Here is a 13697-nt window from a genome sequence, read left to right as displayed (position 1 = left end):
TTGGTTTTTTTTACAGAGTGGGAATGTCTTCTCAAATGAGCATTCAAAACCTACACTGCAGTGGTGGGATTCAATTTTTTTTACTACCGGTTCTGTGGGCGTGGCTTGGTGGCCATGACAGGGGAAGGATACTGTAAAATCTCCAGTCAGAGGTGGGATTTGCTGGTTCTCCGAACTACTCAAAATTTCCACTACCCATTGTCCAGAGCTGATCAGAACCTGCTGAATACCACCTCTGCTACACTGAATAGAAAGATTACATGAAAATTTTCACTTGTGTGATGATGTGCAATGTTTACCATGGTACCTAATACTTTTCAAAGCTTTATTAACTTGAATGCTATAAAAACATAATGGTTGAAACTTTTGCTTACAAATAAAAGTAGGCAGACCAAGTTTTTCTTTTTTTTTTCTTGTACTTAAAAGACACCTTTTAACTTATTTTTAAAAAGCACAGCTAAACTTAAGAAGCTTGGGAAAACTAAAAAAAATAGTAATTACAAAAATATTTTTTTAAACTGGGTTTCAAATCAACAACTTTCTACTTAAAAAGCAATGGCTTTAGCCATTATACTATTGTAGAATTCATGTCATAGATAGATTTACAAGATATTTATAAAGGCAATAGGTCAACAGGATTTTTTTAAATGTAATTTGCTGGGTATTGCTTTAATTTTTCACATATATAGTAAATTATACAAAGGAAAAGAGAGACAGACACACAAACACACAAAAGTGCATAAGCCCAAGAAAATCTTCCATATAAATTAAAGTGACTGATAATTGATTTTCTGGGGCAGAAATATGGGATGACACAACAGCCAAGAAATTGTCTAATATGTTAGTAAACTCTTCAGATAGAATACCTTAAAATCTGTTGTCAAAGAATGTTTTAAATCTGTCTTAAAATCACAACTGCTTGGGGATATGACAGAATCAGTTGGAGTGGTAAATTTAAGCCTGTTCAATTGCTACTGATTATTGCATATTTAAATTTGAATATACAATAACAATTATATTGTTACATATTCCATGTATTATGTCATTTTCTTGTTCAGGAGGCCCTTTAGACAGTCATTTGTGCCCTGCACACCTCATAATTAGATTATTGCAATACATTCTACTTGGGGCTGTCCTTGAAGACCACTCAGAAGTGCAAAATGCATCAATGCATCAATAGGTGCTTCCCAATGTGCCTATTTGTCAACCCTGTTGTGCAAGCTGCATTAGCTGCCAGTTGGCTTCCAAATGTAATTCTGGTGCTGGTTATTATCTATAATGCTCTATGCGGCATAGAAATGGGATACCTGACAGATCACTTGTATCTATTTGTTTCTGGCCAGCCAGCCCATTCCAGCAAAATGGATGTGCTTCACTTAAAAGGTAAAGGTAAAGGTTCTCCTCACACATATGTGCTAGATGTTTCCAGCAGTGTTCATCTCCATTACAAAGATGAAGAGCCAGCGCTGTCCGAAACATCTCTGTGGTCATGTGGCTGGCATGACTAAATGCTGAAGGCACACAGAACGCTGTTACCTTCCCGTCAAAGTGGTCCCTAATTTTCAACTTGCATTTTTACATGCTTTTGAACTGTTAGGTTGGCAGAAGCTGGGACAAGTAATGGGAGCTCACTCTGTTGCACAGAGCTAGGGATTTGAACCACCGAACTGCAGACCTTTCTGATCGACAAGCTCAGCGTTTTAGCCACTGAACTACCACGTCCCTCCTGTGCTTCAGTTACCCATCATTAAATGCTGTGAGTCCTCGAGGGCTTGCCTTTTTCTGTTGTTCCACCCACTTTCTGAAACAGCATACCTACAGAGATAAGAATGGGGATCCTCTCTCCTGGGAATTTGGAAAACCTTCAAAACCGGCTCTGTCCTCAGTTTATATTTTATTTAATGATGCCTGATTTGTTTCATAATTTTTATTATTACTGCATTTTAGTCTGTGCTGCCAGTTGATTTAATGTCTTAAGCTGTTTTTAGTGGGTGACAGGTTTAAACAAACAAAAAAATTGTTCTGTTAAACTTCTTGGTCATATCAAAAGGCCAGAGAGAGAAATAATGATGAAATAAAAGTCATAAGAAGGATCAGTCAAAAAATTTTTTTATATGAATCCTAAGAGCCAATTGGTTGATATGGTCTATAAAAGAAAAACATGGATTTTTGTAGAAAAATAAGTTGGACTACTATGATCATCACCCTAAAGCTGGAAGAAGGAGGAATATGGAGTGACTGAAATAGTTAAATGGATGGTATATCAATTTGATAAAAAAAATAATATATATATAAATAAATATGACAAATAACAAAATATTCTTCACAAACACACATTTCTGAAAATTGTGCTTTGGAAACCACACATTGGAGTAGCTGTCTATTGCCACAATATGTATTAGGAATTGTATGGGCTATACAGTTGTAATCCAGCATAGAAATGTGACATGTTAAAGAAAGATGTAATGTTGCAATGTATGAAGTTTTTGTGGACCAAAAGTTACAAATGGAAAGTTATGTAGATTTTTCAATAGTATAAAAATAAATTCTAAAAAATAGTGAAGGGACATAATAAAGAGCACTTAATAGGAAGAACATTTTGCAGCACTGAAATAGATTGCGTTTAAATCAATCCACAAAGCAGGTGAAGGATTTGTTCCAGAAAAGACACTTGCCAAGTGACGTTGGGCCATATGTAACAATCTTGTGCCTCACTAAGAATATCTGAAAATACACAGAGAATCATCATGATGGATGGTGTTGCCTAGTTGGGAAGAGGAAACTTGTGTAAGCACATTGCTCAAACTCCCACTGTCTGAATGGAGGTGTTTCATTACAACAGTGTGGAAATTCATTAAGAAAAAGACCTGGTGGTCCATAGCACACAAAAAAAGCTGGCTCTGAAGGAGTTACTTGTGTGTGAGAGAGTAGGGGGAGGGGACCATGTTAATACAGCATTTCCCAGCCTCATTATTATGAAAGTAAAGACTGGGTTAGAGTGGAAAATATAACTGCATGCTAAGTATAGTGTGAGTGTGTTGCAAAGAGGTGAACGAGAGGTTACTGTGCAATATCAACAAAACTGTAACATTCTATAATGAGAGCCATGCCAATCCTATAGGGAATTTAAGCACATTTTGCAGCACTTTATAATGAAGGCCATTTAAAAAAAAATCACTGCAAGAACATTTACTGCCTGCATGCCTCAAAGTACATGAATGTGGAATGGGTAAGAGAGAATGACTGTAGGCAGAATATGAAATTATCCTTCACAAAATACCAGTGACAGTTCAATATAAAGAAAACACCATTATGATAAAAAGAGAAATTTTAAAGTACTCCGTTATTTGATGTGGGATGGGGAATCCAAGGCAACATACTCTTCCAGAGCCAGCCCTACTATTAGGGCTGTTGACTAAACTAACAGTCTAAGGCAGTCGATAGTGGGGGTAGCAATTTGAGGAACAGGCATTTAGGTGGCAAGATAGTATTAGTTCCCTCTTTTTTTAACTCTTTGTTTAACCTCATAGTTGGGCTAATAAGAGATTTGCCTTTGCTTCTACAAACTGTTCACAGTTGATTACTCCACAATTCTGTTACATTTTAGTCTTTCCTTTGCACCAATATTGACAGATGAAAGGGTCTGACTACTAGCTAGTTCTTAGATAAGCTTGAACTGGTTTATATTTGAAGAGTGCTCATTCTGCTAAATCAGGGGTGTCAAACATGTCATCATGGTGGTGTCATGTGACATATCAGAACTTTCCCCCTCCATGCTAAACTGGCATGGGCATGGCCAGCATGTGACACATCTGGCCCACAGGCCAGGATTTTGACAGCCCTGTGCTCGGCAGATGCAGACCTTAATAGACTCTTACACCTAGTCTCCAAATGCTGGCAACAGCATTATTCTACCATCTGCTCTTTTATGCTCTAGCAGCCAATGATCCATTATTTTTATTATGGCGTATTAACTTCTTCTGAAGGGTGTGACTTTTTCAGAATTATATTGATCAGACTGGAATCACAGGAAACAATTAATGCATTGGTCTGACAGAATGAATACATGACCATGTTCATGTACATGCAAAGATGTGCTTATACAAACATATATCTCAAACTGATATATACTGGTCTACCTTACATGTGCATAATACACATCAGATAACTAGATAATAGGTAAATATACATGCTGCATTCAAATATTTCCTTACATCCATGGGGCTTATGTAATTATATATGAGGAAATGTATGTATGAGCATGAAATGTATATTTGCACCTATTCACACACACATACATATGTATGTACATGTCCTTGCATAAAAATCCTATGACTTAGTTTTTTTATGCATATAAACTGAAATCTGCATCTCCCATCTACATTCTTACATTCCTTTCACACATATACCAACTTTTCTCATATAGAAAAAAAGATGTTTTACTTAAAAGAAATTAAATTTCCTCTAGAGAGTGAATAATAGCAATGAGAGCAGAGAAAAATCATTGCACCTTTCCTTGCTGATGAAAATGATCTAATCTAAAGCAATTTTTCAAGTTTCAAAACTGACAAAAATTCCAAGACAAAAGTTTCAAGATTAATTATAAAAAAATGAGAATCAAAGATATTTCCAAATCCAGAAAATAGAATTTCTAAGGACATACTTATTTCTGTTTGCTTAGGTGAAGTTCTGACACAAGATTTCCACAGGAAGAAGGGAGCATTTTTTCATTCTGCCAGACCTGCACATTTGGAGATACAGGTAAAGACTTTGCTCTTTAGTGGCTGTTATGCTTTACTTTGCTTGTATCGTGATAACTGAATGATCAATTAATGGCACTTTATATGGCCTTGTTAACATGAAGTAGTAACTAAAATGTAGAACCAGCTCTATGGTTAGGCAAGCTGAAATTGTGGTTTCAGATGGATGTTGGGGGTTGAGATAAAATCACTTGTGACCCGTTAAAGATTGCCTGCATACTTAATATGAAACTTCTGCCTCATGTCTCAAGTTGAATGTGTCGCCTTCTCCTTACTTGGAATTAATTCACAATGGCCAGGCCAGTTAGATTCTGCCCTTGTAAGGAAGCCAGGAGGACAGGGCACCATCTTGGCTAATGTTCTGACCAAGGCTTCCCAAGAATGTAATTAAGCACACACTTAGTTAAAACATTTTTTGTTTTATTTCAATGCTGGGAATTATTTTCATTCTCAGCCGGCAATGAGTCCCAAACAGTTCCTTCAAGATAAGCACCCACCTTTCTTTCCTTTGAATTGCTGCCAAGAACAAGAGTGCCAAATGAATTATAAAAAAAACCAACCGAAGTACAAAGTCCACACAGAGCTTCAAGGATTAATCCGAACAGAATGAACTACTTTGCTTCCTATGAAGGTTTCTTCACCTTTGCCTGTCCTTTATACCTTATGGGAAGGGGAATCACCTCCAAGCCTTACTCCTGAGTTGCCCCTTTTGTCTCAGCTACTCTTGCTCTTCTAGCAGCTCTGCGCACATGCACACTGGGAACAGGCTCCCCTTGTTCCTCGGCCTCGCTGCTGCCAGACTCCAGAGGCTCTGGAGTCAGTACCCCAGTATTCCCAGATGGTCCTAGCTCCATTTCTGCATTGGAGGCAGGACCCTCGTCTGAATCCTCTCCAGATTTCCTGACTAGTCCCATTCTTCCCACTGTCAGATTCCACTGCCAGCTGCACCGGCTGCCGGTGAACCACAACAACTAACAGTTTAGGATCTTTCTAGCCTATATGATGGCAAGGTTAAATATTCATATCGTAGAGATCTGCTTTGGAAAGTGTTTGCACTGTACTAAGTTGTTCATTTGGTAACAGGATCTGTCTTGAGCACAATCAAGTCCCAACATTTAGGGTCTCTCAGTTATTATTCTTTTGGCTCTGAAAAGAAATCTGAAAGATTAGACTTCAGCAAAAAAGAAAGAAAGAAAGAAAGCCAGCACTGAAGCCAAATATTAAAATACTGGCACACAAGAAAAGAACTGCCAGATTGTCAAATTGTGAAACACCCATAAAAATCACAGAAAAGTCAGAGTTAATCTCAAGATAGTGTTTTCTTTTTAGCCCCTGAAGAAACTGACTCATCAATATTGAGGGAGTATATTTTTGGCTACTCTTCTTAGCTTTCTTCGACACAGTTAATATTTACCGAGTCTCCAGGGCCCAACATTACCTCAGGTTTTTCGCTTCAGGTCTACAGCTGCAGTTTCTTGCTGTCACCATAGTAATGCCTGGAATGTAAGCATTGTGTTTCCCTTTCTGTTAAGAAAATAAGTAAAACTAAAGTAGCCAGCTATGGAACCAGGGGTGAGGAGTGAGTGCCTTTCTAAGCAACTGTAACTAAGAATTTAAAGTTTGCATTGACATGATTAGGTTGAAAACTAAACATGATTTTGGGAAGAGAGGACTTTGCCATACCAACTAGCAGCAGCCAGATCATGATAGGAAATATACGAATGTCATCAAGTCATGTATTCAGTTCTGTTTATCTAAATTATACTAATTAAGCAATGTTTGCAAAAACTACAGAAAGCCACAAGAAACTTAATCTTTGAAAAATGACTGGAGGTCTTAGATATATTGATGTAATTTAACAAACCATCCGGGCATTTGAGTTAGCCAAGATCTGTTCAATTTTTTGTTTCTACTTCCAGTGAAAAGGGGTGGGGGATTGTAATATGAAAAGAAAAAAGAAAAGAAAAAAAAGAGAGAGAGAGAGAGAGAAAAGAAAAGCTGTTTCCACTGCTAGGAAAATGTGGTTCTTTATAGTTTTTTAGGCAGAATTTGTGTATTTAAAAGATTAATTTCATTTCAAGAAGATGAACTGAACAATATTTAAAACTGTATATAAATATGTAAAGAGCAAGGGAAAATAGCTTTAGTCATTTTTAAAAGGCAGGAGAATGAAGGAAAACTAGCAATGCCAGAGTTTTTTTATTAAAATAAAATGATATTAAACTTAACACGGTATTATAGGCACTATTTTTTGTGGCAAGCAATGAATAATCTTTAAAATGTGGAAGCATTCTGTCATTTTTTTCTGACAATGAAGATTAGTTGGATTATTCAAATATAATTCAAAAGATTTACAATACTTAAATAAAGGATAAGATCTAAAATTGTATTCATTTTTCTTATTTGCAATATATATTACAATTGCTGGTTATAAATCTGGTGTGTTAACATTTTTAATTAGCTACAACTTACTACTATATATTAAGTGTCTAAATAAGTTTATTTAAATAATATTGGAGGTTGTAAAAAATACTATGCTGCAACAAATATAGACAAAAAAAGGAATCTAACTTGTTGTACTTTATAAAAATTTGAAATTTCTTTCTCAATGCTTACATGCTGACATTTCAAAGTAATAAAATGACAAAAAATGTTTTATATTATTTAGTCCAACTAATTTCTTTTTCATGCCACTTAAAAAAAGTAAGAAAACTAAGCAAATGACAGGTAGTATGGCAACTGGATAGATTGCTCTGGATGGGTGCACCGCTGAAATTTTAATTTTCTTCCTTTTAATTAATTGCCAAAATTAAAAGCATGAACATTAAAAAAATCCACACAGAGACTTTACCTCTCTGTTAAAAGAAGTGCAGTAATCAAAACAAAACAAAAAAACAAAGATTCTCCTACATCTTTGGAATTTTAATAAACCAGCTGTTTGCCATTTAGTTTTGGATATTGTAGAAGATCCTTTTATTTTCTATTATTATTTTAGTGTTTATCCTTCTGGTTTTAAATCCTATACTTGTGCAGTATATACAATGTCCTAATATATGTTTTCATTAAACACTTAAACCTATTATTTTAGTTGTAAATATATTTTTAATTTTTAACCATATTGAGATTTATTTTAATGGCAAGCGCTATAGAAATGCTTTAAAAAGTAAAAAAAATGAATTCTAAGAAAAAAAATTTTTTCCTATGTATTACTGAAGCATGCTGTAAATAACAAAAATACACAAAAATGATCAAAACAGTCACTACTAAAATTATAATGCCAGGTAGTCCTATGAAGACAAAGAGAAGTATATTCATTTCACATTAATTGTATTCCAGAATGACTATTAACAGATTTACAGCTATAATGTTGCACTGCATGAAACAAAAAGAATGGTTGATTTTCCAAATTCTTGATTTTCATTGAATCAAATTCTTGATTTTCATTGTTCGTTATGTGTAAATATATATGTACTGATTTTTAATTTTGGAAGTAATTTATTTTATTTATTTAGGATGGTATAAATCCCAAGGGATTATGCTACTACCAAATCACAGAACATTGGTAAATAACTTTAGGGGAAATAAAAGAAATATGTGAACTCTTTGTCTAGATTTAATTAATCTAAAATCAAATAATAAAATACAATGTCAATAAATCCACAATATGAGGGAAAATCCTTCAAAATTCTGCCATATTTACTTAAATTTGTTTTTTTAAACTGTCCCCCATCTAACTAAATATTGTCTTTCGAATAGGTGATTTATTTTAAGACTTTGGTATCACACTTTCTAACAGATTATTATTATGCATTGTATGAAAGTTAATTGTTTGGTTTTAATAGCCTGCTTTTTTATAACACATCAGATATGCCCATATAATAAAGTAAGAGAATCAAATAAAAATTTTCAGTATAGTATATCAGCTTCTCTTTTTATATAAGCATAAGTATAACCATTGGAAAGCTAACAAAACAATTTCCTTTCTCTTCAGTCTATCTGGACATAAAATACTTTATTTTGACAGCGAACATCAGAATTTAATTTTAATATATGCCATTGTGTACACAGAAATGTTACAATAAAAGTTATCTTATCATCTTATCTTATCTTGGGACAAACAGGCAGAAGACTAGAAAAGTACATCTATGAATGCCAGTCAGAAGACATGATGAAAACTTCTTAATTTTATAACACATAAACAGACTAAATCATAGTTTCAGATGAAAAATTGTGAGCATCATAGACCAAGCTAAGTTCAAAAATTACTACAGAATTCCTGGAAGCCTGGCACTCAGACAAATCAACTATCAGCAGGCACATGGAAAGAAACAATATCAACATACCATTCAAAAGAGGCACTCAAAAAGCCAAAAAGGAAACAAAATTACCAGCAAACAGATAAGCAGAGATTAAGACCAAGATTAATACTACATCAACTAGACCAATACTAGATCAAGATCAAGCAGCAAACAATACTTCAGTCAAGGGCTTCAGACAAGCTAACAATAAACAGTAGCCTATTTGAGGATCCACCAATACTGGCAGGAAAACAACTATTATATAAATAGAGAGAAGACTCCATTCCCTCCTATCATGGATGATGTTGCTTAATTGGATATGTAAAACACCTGCTAGAAAACAACCATTGTTAGAGAGCACCAACGACCCCACAGTTCTATCCTGCATTGCAAATATTCTCTTTTATCATAATCGTTCTTAAATTAGGACGAAGACAATTAATATTGCCTCTTTTTCTGTATAACCTTTTTTTCTTTAATGAAGAATTTTTTAATAAGAAAATTTTGTACCACTTTGTAATAACCAAAAAATGTGAAAAATGCCATCCTCATCTTCCAAAAGCTTGAAATTGCTATAAATCTATTCTGTACGTTGTGCAGTTTAAAATTGCTTCCTTTACTAAAGGTTTTTTTTTTTAAAGGCTTCATATTTTCTTGCAACACTATTGTCTTGTGGTCTTTCTCCATACTTTTATCAATATTTTTTCTGTCAATGTCTCCAAAATGATGTTTATCTCTTTCTGAATAATGACATAATTGTCATGGCAAACAAGCTAGTTTTAAATGCTTGTTAGTCTCTTGTGGTATGAAGCCTAAGATTTATAGGATCAGAGTGAGCTCGCATAAATACATTTACCAGATGAAAAGTCTTGCAGACTGGTGGTATTGCAACAGGCTATTGTCAGGGGAATCCTTAAACTCATGTCCCAAACTAAGGTATAACAAGTAATGAGGCCACAGCAATCCCAACAGAGACTTTGAGACAACTAGATAATAGAAGCAGAAAGCAGCGATAAAGCTTCCTTATGGCATCAGTTGTGTCAGTGATATAATAAACTCTTTACTCAAATTACATGATCTGAAAGACAGTCCTTAAGTTATGTTAAGTGTGTTATTTGCCCTGAATAGAGTGAATTTGTCATGACTTTGAGAAGAGGAAAACAAACCACATTCATATTGCAATGTGAGACTTAGCATCCAGTAGATGCCTTAGTACAGGGACAATCACCTTTCTATTGTTGTAATGAAAGCAGAAGTGGGAAGATAAGGTTTGCTATCTGATACATGTTGCAAATCCCAAAGTTCTACAGCACTGGCCAAGCTGTATGGGAATGTTAGAATTTATAGTCCAATACATCCAGAAAATACCAGCCTGTAGGGAAAAAAACCCTCTCAAAAAGATAGTTCTTTTTATTAAGTCATATTTAAATTGTTATCCAAAAGTATATTAAAAATATGTAATATAAACAAGTTGTTCTCTTTTCACAACCATTACAGTTTAGTTCCGGGGTTGATTGGTTAGCTGCCTTCTATTGCAAGGAAGTTTATAGCAGGAAGCATAAAACTTTCTAGTATTAATCCTAGAATACAGCATTGGAACTGAAGGTTTCTTAGATCATCATACCTATTAAGGAATGAATTTGCCCTTCCTGATATTCCCCATGGAAATTAGCAGAATTTATTATCCTAAAGAACACAGACTATCAGTACTGAAACTATAATGCACACTGAAAGCAACCTAGAGATGATATTAATATATTCCATAAGAATAGCATAGTCATTTAAATCAGGAGATAAAATCCCTCAGCAAATAATTTTTAACTGATATAAAACATCTCTTAGAGTGGTATGTAATAGTCTCCCATCTTGTGTAGATCAAATAGCTATAACACTTTTCACTAGCCTTGTATGTGAATTTAGCATCAAAATGATTTACCTGACATTCCTCCAACTCTCAACAAGACATATTCTCCCAATGATAACATCAGTTTTGAAAATTTAGATCTTTTTTGATATTTTTCACTCATATGAGGCATCTGACAACTTCAACTGCCATATTAAATCAATTCAAAGTCCTGGACTCCTGAATTCTCTAGCAAATCAAAACCAGGTTCCAGTTTCCCGCCCCCAAATGTTTTGCCAATAATTGTGGCTGGAGCTGATATAACACTATCTGGAGAGCATCATATTGGCTTTCCCACTTCCAAACAATACAATAATCCATCAACTTCTTTCACAAACTAAATATCCCAGGATATATGAAATGAAAAAGTTTACTGATTGTATGGATTTGAGTATTCATGCTTTAAAAATGTTGGTTTTGATTTTAATATTTGCTGTTGAATATTATCTTGTAAACATTTATTTAATTCCTCTATAAACACTAGGGTGGTTAAATCTGCCCAAATATACTTACATTTAGATTTCTATTTTCCAGCATTCAAGTTCCTATAGCCTATTGATCAGCTAAAAGTCAGCGAAGAGAGGGAGTGGGAGACAAATGAGAAGACATAAATTTGTGAATGTATTTGTTTTGATATTTATATGCTCTTTTGTATACTTCTAAAAGTGATGTGCAGACCTTTTCTTTTTGTTCATGTGTGGAGAAGGGCAAGGAATTGCAAAACTTAAAGTTCAAAACATGAAAAATTTAAGACCAAAAAATATACAACCTCATTGTAACGTCACCTTTAAAAAAGTTAAACCAGACATTTTCTCCATCTTTACTTATCACATCACTGAAAACATTCTATCATAACTCTGTAATTACATCTCCAAAAGAACCCAGTTTTCAATCTGATTTTTTTTTTAAATCATTACTTGCACTGTAAAATATATTTCCTCATAAAAGAACTGTACTGCTAAAAACAATAAATATAAAAGCACTGCTTCCTTAACCAGATTCCAAGAATTTTATATGCTGTAACTTAAGCCTGAAAAAAACAGAGGATATTAAATGAACTAAACTGTCTTAGCCAGAAATCTCTGATTTGGACTGCCTCTTTGATGTTTGCATCAGAAACTCTTTGATGTCTTAATATTGTTTTAGAAAATTTTTTTAAAAAAAACTTGACTTGTAAATCATTTGGGTATTATATAAATGACAATATGATGATGAATGGCATAGAATTTTGAAAAAAGATTCTTTTTTCCTCCAGAATATTAAATTAATCACAAACTAAAGACTGTCTAGCATTAGTGACTTCAGAGGTTCTTTTGGCATTCCAGATGCAGAAAGAAAAAAATATTTTGACTTTGTTGTGAGCACCTTTCCACATCTGCAACCTTGTTATACAATAAAGTCTTGTTCCTTTGTTGCAAGATTGCAATGGTTCTTTTTTTTTTCTTAAATAATAATTTAAAACATGTGGCCACAGAGTAATCCAGTAAGCCATAGGCATTTTATATCAGAGCTTTCATGCAATCATATATAACGTCAACCATCTGGATGAATGGCTAGATAGAAAATTTTTGTATTGATAGATTAGAAATGATAGCACGATCAAGAGACAAAATACCACATTGCCATTATATCATTATCATTCATTTTGAAACAATGTCCTTCTTATAGTATGACTATTCTGTATTATATTAAAGCTAAAAACAAATAAAACCATTACCTCCTAGAGCAACTAATTTATCTTTACATTCTGATATTTGGGTAAATAAAATTTGCTTAAGTTACTGCAGACGATAACTTTACATCATACCACATTGAAGCTGAATGAAATGAAAAATCAGATTATAGATTTAAAAGCATCATGGCAAAGCACTTATTAAACTGTTGCAAAACTTTTGATGAAAAAGTGATAGCATTGTATCATCCTATCTATCTTCAACTATGAGCCTAATACTCTAATTTGAAATTGTATCTTACTTAAATTACTGTTACTGATAGCATTGTATCATCCTATCTATCTTCAACTATGAGCCTAATACTCTAATTTGAAATTGTATCTTACTTAAATTACTGTTTTACTTCAATCATTCTATTTTTCAACAGAGTTCTAGATGCAGAAAGAGTTTGGATTAGAGATCTTTTGCACATACTATTTCATTTTCACTAAAGTGCACACACTTGGTGTGTACTTTACACACGTTGTACCTATGCACTGAAAAGCAAATTCACTGTTGCTTCATAAAATAAAATAACTTTTTCCAAAGCTACTTTTAGTTATGAGTAACCACAGTTCGGTGGAAAAACATTGAATTCTCTTTGCAAATTGTTATTCTGAAGTCTTCCAGCTCCTGAAAATGACTTCTTGAAAATGTAAAGAGCCATTGCTGCTTATGTTGACTTTGCCTGGCTGGACTGACCAATGGTTTGGTTCAGAATAAAGTATCTTATGTTCCTATGAGACTTAACATTGTACCACACAAAACATTTACTACACATTGCAAAATCTGGGTGAGGCTTGCAAGAGGCTTACACATGTAACAATAACTTCAGTTTCATTTGGTCACTTCTGACTCTTCGTTGCCAGAGGGATATCATTTCACCAGGACTCTCTATCACTAACTGCTTTTTAGGCAGCAACATGTTATTTGGCAACATGTTATTTGGCAAGAGGGCAAATAATAGGGTTTGGTTTTAACATCATTTGGTTCTCAACTGAATATAGATAATAGCAAATGGAAT

The 13697-nt window shown here is 34.0% G+C and overlaps 1 protein-coding gene across 1 annotated transcript in view; it reads left to right on the top strand.

Moving 5' to 3' along the window:
• Positions 1–12848, top strand: part of POLR1F (RNA polymerase I subunit F) — a 208225-nt gene extending 195377 nt beyond the window's left edge. The window contains exons 5-6 of the transcript XR_015740282.1: positions 4682–4761; positions 8882–12848. The gene's annotated coding sequence lies outside the window, so the exon portion shown is untranslated. The remainder of the gene's footprint in view (positions 1–4681; positions 4762–8881) is intronic.
• Positions 12849–13697: the final 849 nt, after the last annotated feature.

This window comes from Pseudonaja textilis, chromosome Z (genome assembly GCF_049901715.1).
Source record: "Pseudonaja textilis isolate UNSWEBS1 chromosome Z, rPseTex1.2, whole genome shotgun sequence".
NCBI lineage: Eukaryota > Metazoa > Chordata > Lepidosauria > Squamata > Elapidae > Pseudonaja > Pseudonaja textilis.
Note: the sequence above shows the minus strand (reverse complement) of the source record. Positions and strands in the feature narration are given on the sequence as shown.